Source organism: Furipterus horrens, unplaced genomic scaffold, assembly GCF_987537825.1.
Source record: "Furipterus horrens unplaced genomic scaffold, mFurHor1.1.pri manual_scaffold_3, whole genome shotgun sequence".
Lineage (NCBI taxonomy): Eukaryota > Metazoa > Chordata > Mammalia > Chiroptera > Furipteridae > Furipterus > Furipterus horrens.
The window spans coordinates 118,726,327-118,736,605 of record NW_028327173.1 but is presented as its reverse complement, the minus strand read 5'-3'; the positions used below and the strand labels follow the sequence as shown (position 1 = coordinate 118,736,605).

At 33.5% G+C, this 10,279-nt stretch overlaps 1 pseudogene; it reads right to left on the bottom strand.

Annotated features, from left to right (window-relative positions):
- Positions 1-2,744: 2,744 nt before the first annotated feature.
- On the bottom strand, positions 2,745-8,376 carry LOC150015823 (inhibitor of growth protein 2-like; annotated as a pseudogene).
- Positions 8,377-10,279: the final 1,903 nt, after the last annotated feature.

Genomic DNA, 10,279 nt, shown 5'->3' with positions numbered 1-10,279 from the left:
GTAGCAATACTTATACCAGACAAAATATACTTTAAATTGAAGGCTATAACAAGAGACAGGGACCCTGCAATTCCACTTTTCTGTATTTATCTGGATAAACCCAAAATACTAATTTTAAAGCACATATGAGTTCATATTTTCATTTCAGCATTATTTAGAACCTCATTGTCTTATCAACAGACAAATGAATAAAGAGGTGGTGCATATACACAATAAAATATGACTCAGTCATAAAAAAAGAATGAAAATCTTATCCTCTGCAACAACATGGATAGATTTGGAGGGTATTGTGCTCAGTGAAATGTCAGACAGAAATCAAATGCGAACCAAATTCCATATGATTTACTTAAATATGTAATCTAAAACAAACATGCAGACAAAAACATCATAAAAACAGAGAACATTTTGATGGTTGTCAGATGGAAGACTTATTATAAGGGACTGGTAAGAAAGTAGAAGGAATTAAGAAGTACAAATTGGTAGTCACAGAATAGTCACAGGGATATAAAGTACAGCATAGAAAATATAGTCAATAATATTGTAATAATTATATATTGTGTCAGATAGGTTTTAGATTTATCAGGGTGATTGCTTCATAAATTATATGTGTGTGTGTGTGTATGTATATAGAATCACTATGTGGTAAAAAAGTTCATAATATATTATTTCATTGCTATAAAATTGTAGACAAAGTAAATTGCTCTCTAGTGACAAAAAACAGATAAGTATGTTTGGGGATGGTGGGGTAGAAGTGCAACAGAAGAAGTGGGGATGAGTACAAGGGACCACTGGAAATCATGACTGTGGTGATGATTGCATATATGTGTACATATATCAAATCTTATCAAATTGTACACTTTAAATACATGCAGTTTATTATATATCAATTATACCTCAGTAAAGACATTTAAAAAAATAAAAGATGTGGAAGATAGGTTTTAATATAATAAAGCATTAATCTATTTTACAAATATAGATTCATGTAGGAGATTTGAAAGACCATCAAAACCTATGCTGCATTCTCAGCTTTACCACTTACCAGTTGGATGATGTGAAACAGTTCACTCATTTTTTTTTCATTGTTTCATCAATAACAAAGAAAATACAATAAAAGTACATTTGAGGTTTTTGGAACATGTATTAGGATCCTCCAGAGAAAGAGAACCAATAGGATATATAGATATATGTAAGAATAGACTTATTATAAAGTATGGCTTACAGGATTATAGAACAAGAAGTTGCATAATCTGACATTTGCAGGCTGGAGAACCCGGAGAGCTTGCAGAGTCTGAGTTTGAGGGCTTGAGAACCAGGAGCACTGATGTCCAAGTGTAGGAGAAGATGGATGTTCTAGCTCAAACAAAGATAACAAATTCACTCTTTCTTCACCTTTTTGTTCTTTTCAGTCCCTCACTAAATTGGATAGTGATCACCTGAATTGGTGATGATGATCTTTGCTTAGGGTACAGATTCAAACCCCTCTTAGACACTCTAATTCAGATATAATGTTTTTCCAGCTATTTTGGCATCCCTTAGCCCAGTCAAGTTGGCACATTAAGTTAACCATCAAATGAGAATTAAATGAAGTAAATGAGTTGCCTGTAAAATACATATAATTACTTTTCAAATGATTGCCACAAAATAAGCAATAATATAACTATTATCTACAACACATGCTATTAAAATTTTTTAGATGGAGACATAAACAATTAATCCATGAGCTTTCTGAATCAGATATAAGAAATGTTTGATGTATTACTTTACTAATATGATTTGACATAAGAATTCTCTTTAATTATTTACAGACTTAGTGGGAAGTGAGAATAATTAATATAATGAGTCACATGATCATACTAGCAACAATTTAGCTGGTAAAACAATGTAAATACAGCCTAGTGAATAAGAAGTATAATTTCTACAAAAACAAATTTGTCTTTATAAAATAACAAAATATCTTAAATAATGAGCCAAATTACCCTACCATTGTATTTTCTACCATCAAAAGGTAGCTTCTCCAGAAGGAGCACATTATATATTATTTTATATTAGTTTATCAAGGAATTTTGTATCATATTTACAAGGTCTGACTCCAGGGGGACAGATCATATTTTTCACATATTCTGGTTTTGACCATGCTAGCAGCATGATCTATCACCCCATCTTCTAGAGAGAACATGAAGAACTACTCTGTAAAATACTGGCAAAGTTTTAGTAGAGTATTTTGATGTAGAGTGAAGTTAATTTTTTCAAAAGCTCTTTGGCCCAAAGTCTTGTTTATCAGAATAGGAGGACATCAGACAGGTTAGGATAAATAAATCAGTCACATAATATTTCTGTGCCTCAGTTTTTGCACATAGTTGCACTCTGCACATGTAATTTTTAAAAAGTCTCAGCCATCATGATGAATAATGGTTTCTATTTCTCCCAACTAAATTATTCCTGACCCTTTACTAATCTCTTTTTTAAATATAAAATATAGAAAAATTTATTCTTATTAATATTCATCATCCTGGTTAAGTTTTCTTCTTCTTCTTCTCCTTCTTCTTTTTTTACTGTTTCAAATAACAGGAAATGAATTGCAGAGGATAAACTAAACATAATCATAGTGGTTTCTTCTCCTTTTTCATAACTACTTTACTACCTCTTAGATATTGTAGCATTATGCTATATATATTAATTTTCTTTTGTCTCTAGATTCTCAATACTTATTCATTTTTTTCAAAGTACAACTTTTAATACAGCATTAATACTAATGATTAAAAATTATTGCATAGTCTTATGCATTTACCCTAAAACAGTTTCTGAAAGTAAATCCTGAAAGTATTATATAAAAGACAAATAACCCTTTAAAATGTGGATGACCTTCACTACCTCGATCTTCTCTCCTTTTTTGTCTTTTCAGTACTTTTGTCCATTTTTTTTTTTTCATTATCTCCCCTGCACTTTGTGCAATACCATTTCCCCTTTGGTTTATAGGTAAGTGACATACACGAAAAGTGGAACCACTCAACTGGACACTGTTCATTGTCACATCTGATCATCTCCCCATAAGACACTTGGTTACATAAACAGTATGTAAGTTCATTGGGGTCTATTGCAAACTCAACAGGTGATGCTTCCCTTTCCTGCTTGGCCTTGGAGCGTTTCTTTTTCTTGGCTGACTTGGATTTCTTTTCTTTAGGTGGCTGATCATCACAGTCTTCAATACCATTAGTCATGTGACATTAGTCACGGCTTTCACTGGGGCGCTGTCTTCGGAGTCTCCTTGACGACCTTTCTGGTTGGCTGGAATCCAGTTTTACTTTCTCTGAGCCTCGTTCACTTTCAGTAGGATCTTGAAAACACTGTGAATGTAGCTCCATTTGCCTTGCCCGATTTTCCACCAATTCGACCATTTGTGTGACAATTTGAATTTTTTCATCTCCCAATTCTTGGCTATTGATTAATGCTCTCTGGAGATGCTGCTGCAGATGCTTTTTCTGGTTTAAATCATCTTCTTTCTTGTATTTTTCATAGACATCGTCAATTTCCTTTGATGTTTCTTGCAACAATCAGCCATTTACGAGGCGGGCGGGAGCCTACTTATTCATTTTCCAATAAATTACTGTGTAAGTGCTCTCAGATATGCTCTGCTTTCCTAACCCTCTTATACCGGTTGTCAACAACTAGTTTACATTCTCATTTAGTTATTATTGCATTTAAAATTTACAAAGCATAATGTCCTTTGATTTCAGTTATTGACAATTATACAAACACATATATGTGTGACAAAGCTTATTAAACCTAGCGAGCAGAAATAACGGACATGAGAGAATTTTGAAGTTGGAAAACATTAATTAATTCAACAAATTAGCGTATTTTTATGCACTAAGCACTTGTACACTAACAATGCTATGATAGACAATAAGGGAGATTCTAAAGTAAAGGAGAAAATTAAGTCACTTAAATTTTGGAACAAAAATCTATACCAGGCCATTGTGATAACTCATGTTTGAGGTGATGGGACTTTGTACAATAGCAATAACAGGGCAGGTGCTGCAAAGTGCTCAATTACAGATCTATTTTCAAACCCGATAATCAAAGCCAGGCCACTAGAATGTAAGCCACATGATATTTTGTTTTGTTTCATTGCTGTATTTCCCAGGCTTAAAATGGTAGCGACTCAAGAATAATTGTTAAATATAATTGCAATGCTCTAATTTTTTAGATATATGACATAAAATCTTCTATGTAATTTGAACATCAGTACCGTCATCCTTGGAAAGACTAAAAATTATCATAATCATAGTATTATATCAATGAGAAGATTAAGTATACTTTACCAAGTGTAGAGTAAATGATGGTTATTTGGGAGCAGTTATTACTGTTACCGGTTATTATGATGCTTCTACTTCTAATTATTACTATGTTATTACTAATTATTATTAGAGTAATCTAGGTAAATATAGTTACCTTTTTATTTGTACCCATTGCAATAAAGAAAACCCCTCAAAAATAGCACAAATTTGATTTTTTTAAGTGCAAATAAAATCAATACCCATACTTCTACTATAAAAATCCAGAAAACTGTACAAGTATTAGATAATAGTTTTCAAACACTGGACAATGGCCAGCAAAAAAACTGTGATTTATCACTGAGTGGAGGAAAATAAACAAGAGACCTAGAAAGCTGTGGCTTTCTGCTGGAGACAACTTCCAGACTGCAAAGTTGGAAGGGTAAAAGACACAGAGCCCAGAAAGCTTATTGAATTGAAGAGACAATGAACAGTTGAAGGAGGCAGACTATACTTGACTTTTTAGGGAAGGTCTGGGAAGGAGAGATACACAGAAAGAGAACTTCAGAAATCAGTAAAGCATCCTCTTCAGTCTCTGAATGAATATCTATCTGTATATCCACGGACTGAAGTTCCATGAATTCAGGCAAAGAACAAATGCCAGGAAAGAATAATTGATGGAAAACCATGAATCACAAAATTCCTAGAATTCAGAGAGGCTTGTGAATCATTCAAGTTTACACTTGCTAGAGTAGAACAACTTTTTGAATATACCTGGCAGTCACTAGACATCAGAAAGTTTCACTGCTTAGCAGTAGGCTACATGATTTAGTCGAGAACTGCACTAAAAAAAAGTCTATCAATAAGCTTCAAAACGTTTATCCAACCTGTAAATAACTTAATTGTCTGCCAGAACAAAATTAAACACTTTAATTTTTAAATTCAGTTTTTGAAAATATAATTTTAAGAATATTCTGTATCAAAATTACTAATCAGACAAAGAAGCAGGGAAATATGACCCATAAAATGAGAAAAATAGTCAATAGGGACATAATTCTTAACCATAAATTCATAGAACATAAATCTATAGAGATTTTAAATGTGTTCAATGATTTAAATAAAAACAAATGTAAAGAGAGTAATAAACATATAGAAAAGAACGAAATATAAGAAATAAAATGTATTCTAGGTAGTATCTTTAATGGAGTAGACACAATTTAAAGCTATATCAATAGAATCTAATCATATCCAAATTAATCATAGAAAATGACTGTTTACCTGACATTTAATTATGCTGAAAATATAATTAACAGCATTAGTAACTTGTAAACTTGTAGACAATATTAACTATAGTAATGCATGTGTAATTGGAATTCAATAAGAAGGGTCTAGAAGGGAAGAAAATATATTTGCATAAATAATAGCCTAAAAGTTTTCAAAATGTATGAAATAAACTCATACTTCCAATTTAGTCTGTAAGTCCCAAGCTGGATTAAAAAATTAAAAAAACAAACAAACAAACAAACAAAAATAAAACCACATACATTCCAGCCCATATGTCAGTGGAAAGGCCTGGCTATATGTGGGCAAGGTTTCGGGTTTCAACATGGAGTTGGGCCAACTTTCAGGTTGTGACGTCCAGTTAGCTGATTCCACAAGAGTTGTGTAACCACTTCCGGTAGCTGATTCAGCAGGTGACGACACTATTTGGCTAGAAGCCACCTTTGTGTAACAAGTGTATATAAGCCCATGGCGCTGTAGAGCAGGCGCTAGAGTGTACCACCAGCACTCTTGGCCATGCCACACCAAGAAAGCCCCAAGGCTCCACAGAAGTTTTCTTCACCACTGGACCAGAGCCCACCTCGCTATTCAGGGGTTTTGGACCTGACAGCATATCATACATTAGTTTTAGGACATTATTGATAAATATAATTTTTTTATTTATTGAATTTATTAGGGCGGCATTTGCTAATTAAGTTATATAGGTTTATACAGGTTTCAGGTATACAAGTCTATAATACATTTTCTATATATTCTATAGTGTGTTCACCACCTCAAAAGTTAGATCTCTACATCACCATTTATACCACCTATACTCTCTCCTTCAACCCTGCATTTCTCTTAAAGATAATATTTTATAACAGATTTAAACAGAAAAATATTAATGACACAGTATGTAAAGAAAATCAAAACAAAAATAAACAGATATGCTCATCAGAATCAACGCTACTGTATCCAGAAAACAACAAATGACATATTTGAAGTGCTTCAAAATTAAAGAAAAAGTAAAAACTTTTCTAGCATTATATGACTTAACAAACATATACTACAACTTTATGATGAAATACTTCTCAGCAATTAAAAGGAACCAAATATTAAGACATAGAAAACTTAAGGGAATTATGATCTGTGAAAAAAGATAATTTCAAATGAATATATACTGTATGATTCTACTTATATAATATTTATAAAATGACATTGTTATAGAAATGGAAAACATTTGTAATTGTGAGGGGTTAGAAATGAAAGAGGTGAGGATACCTATTAAAGGAGCAGCATGAGGGAGCCTTTTGATGATGCTAGTTTATAACTTAATTGTGATGGTAGTTGCATGGATGCATATGCAATAAAATTTCATAGATTTTTACATACATATAAACACAAATTCACACACAGATCAGTGGCTACATAACAGGTGAGAACTGAATACAACCTTTGGATTGTACCACTGTCACATTCCTGGCTTTCCTACTGTTTGTATAATGCGACATGTTAAACATTGGCAGAGCGTGAGTGAAGGCAGATATGTGACCTCGCTGTACATTTCTTGGTTACTTCCCTTGAATCTATAATTACTTAAAAAAAATTAGATACATAGAGATAAAGGGGGGAAAGTTAACCTAGATTTATATATGCAAATAAAATACCTTTCAAAGTCAAGTATGAAATATCAAATAAGCAAAAGATAAAGGATCTAGTATAACCACTCTAGATCTGAACCATGAGAAGTGTTAAAAGAAATTATTTAACTCAAACAAAAATAATATCAAATGGAATTATAGACTTATGCAAAGAAATAAATAGCTCCCAAAACAGAAAAGATGTGGGTAATATAGAAGACATTTTTACGTTTTTAATCTCCTTCAAAGATAATTACCTATTTATAGCAGAAATAACCATGTGGGATTTATAGCATGGGTGTAGAAAGTATAAGGTATATACTGACACTAGTGTATACATCAAAGGATGTGAGTGTGTAAAAGTCATATACTGACTACCTCCTCTCTCAGGCACTTTTGCCAACTCTTCTGAGCCATGACAGAGTTTTCTATTTAAGTTATTTTTCTGTGACTATAAACTTTATTACCCATCCTTGTAGGCCTCTTTCCATTGAGGACTTCATTGTCCATTGCATTCATCTGTCTTATTTGTATATATTTAATTAGCAGGCAGGATGAGGGACAGACTATTTTGCACAAGCAAACCAAATGTGTGACCAGATTTGTGTCATTAGTGTATCTAAGCCTCAGCTAAAAAACAACCAGGAAGCATGGAGTATTGAATTCAACTATTCCAATTCACTCATTTAGGAGATGGTCTTGATACCCAGGCAAACTTTGATTAGTGGTATAATAGAGCTGCAAAATGTATATTAAGTGGAATTACTCCTAGCTGTATGATATAGGAAGAAGGATGAGGAGAGGATGGTGAAGACTTCTTGAAATAATCCTGGGGCTACAAACAATTATTATTTACTTATTGGTAATAAGGTTTGATGAAACAAAATTGAACTCCCCCTTTAGGAAAATCCCAGTTTTGTGAAAAAATAGGAGAAAGAAAAAATATAGTAAAGCTATGACAATGAATAATTTTGATTTGGCATGCTTTTTATCTTTTTTAAATTGAATTTATTGGGGTGACACTGGTAAATAAAATTATATAGTTTTCAGGAGCACAATTCTACAACACATCATCTGTACACTGTATTGTGTGTTCACCACCCCAAGTCAAGTCTCCTTCTATCACCATTTATCCCCCTTTTACCCTCCACAACCTCTCCCATGCTGCGCCCCACATGGGCATTCACCACATTGTTGTCCATACCCTTGTCTGACTGGCTTATTTCACTTAACATAATGCTCTCCAGGTCCATCCATGCTGTCACAAAGAGTAAAATTTCCTTCTTCTTCTTTTTTTTTTTTTTTTTTTTTACAACTGAGTAGTATTCCATTTTATAAATGTAGCATATATTTTTTTATCCACTCATCTACTGATGGACACTTGGGTTGCTTCCAGATCTTGGCTACTGTGCATAATGCAGCAATCAACATAAAGGTACATATATTCTTTCAAATTAATGTTTTAAGATTCTTCAGATAATTTCTAAGAGATAGAATCTCTGGGCCATAGGCAGTTTCATTTTTAATTTTGAGGTGTCTCCATACTGCTTTCCACAGTGGCTGCACCAATCTGCATCCCCACTAACAGTGCATGACGGTTTTCACCTTATAGGTTTACATCTTTTGTTAATAGAGAATATATCATACATTTTAATTAAGAATAATAGTAAAATAACACAATGATAATTATTTTAAATAAAATATAAGTTTCTTTACTGTCCTCTTTCTTTCTTTTCTTTTTTTTTTTCTTCTCTCTTTGTCTTGTAATCTTAATTTTTGGGGGTTCTTGGCAATTAGAGGAAATCTAGGAAATATTAATTCACTTCAGAAAATCAAAAATGAGTTTATTTATGAGACAGGTTGAGGCCGGGGTTAAAGGGAAGTGGCATATAATATAACTCTCTTCTATAGAGAAGAAAATATTTTAAAACTTAGATAAAGGGAGATTAACAACTAAAGGAGACAGACAAAGGCAGTAGATCCCTGGCAGTCTCCAACAGGCTGGTGAGGCCCAGACTGGTAAACGATCTGACACAACCAGGGGCAGATCCAGGAAGTGAAGATCAATCTAAGAAGCAGCAACAAACAATAAGAATCACAAAAATGGGGAGAGAGAGAAACTACCCCCCATTGAAAGGAAAGGAAGAATCCCAGAAAGAGTGCTAAATGAAATAGAGGGAAGCAAACTATCAGATATGAAATTCAAAACATGGATTATGGAGAAGCTCAATGAGCTCTGTGAGCTCAAGGAAAACTACAAAAAACTTCAGGGAAACTATAAGGAACTTACTGAGAATTACACCAGCATGAAAAAGAACATAGGAGCTATCAATAAGAGCCAGGAGGAAATGAAGAATACAATTTCTCAATTAAAGAACACAGTAGAAGGAATTAAAAGCAGACTAGAGGAAGCAGAAGATTGGATCAGCGAGCTGGAGGACAACGTAGACAAAAGCTCCCAGATAGTGCAACAAAATGAAAAAAGACTGAACAAGAATGAACAGGTTTTAAGACAGCTGTAGGACAACATAAAACGTAATAATATTTGTATCATGGGAATTCCAGAAGGAGAAGAAGAAGAGCAAGGGATAGAAAACCTCTTTGAAAAACTGACAGAAAACTACCCTAACATGATGAAAGAAAGAGTCACGCAAGTCCAGGAAGCACAGAGGGTCCCAATGAAGATGAACCCACACAGGCCCACTTCAAGACACATCATAATTAAAATGGCAGTATTCAAAGACAAAGAGAGAATCCTAAAAGCAGCAAGAGAGAAACAACTAATAACATACAAGGGAGCTCCAATAAGGCTATCACCAGATTTCTCAGCAGAAACACTACAAGTCAGAAGCAAATGCAAAAAATATTCCAAACAATGAAAAAAAAAAAAGGCCTACAACCAAAACTACTCTATCCAGCAAGGCTCTCATTCAAAATGGAAGGTGAAAGGTGAAATAAGGAGTTCCTAAGACAAAAGAAGGCTAAAAGAATACATCTCCACCAAACCAGCATTGCAAGAGATGCTAAAGGGTCTGCTTTAAGAAGATGAAGAAACAGAGAGAGACAGAGAGAAATACAAGTACGAAGGGGGGAGGGAATGACAAT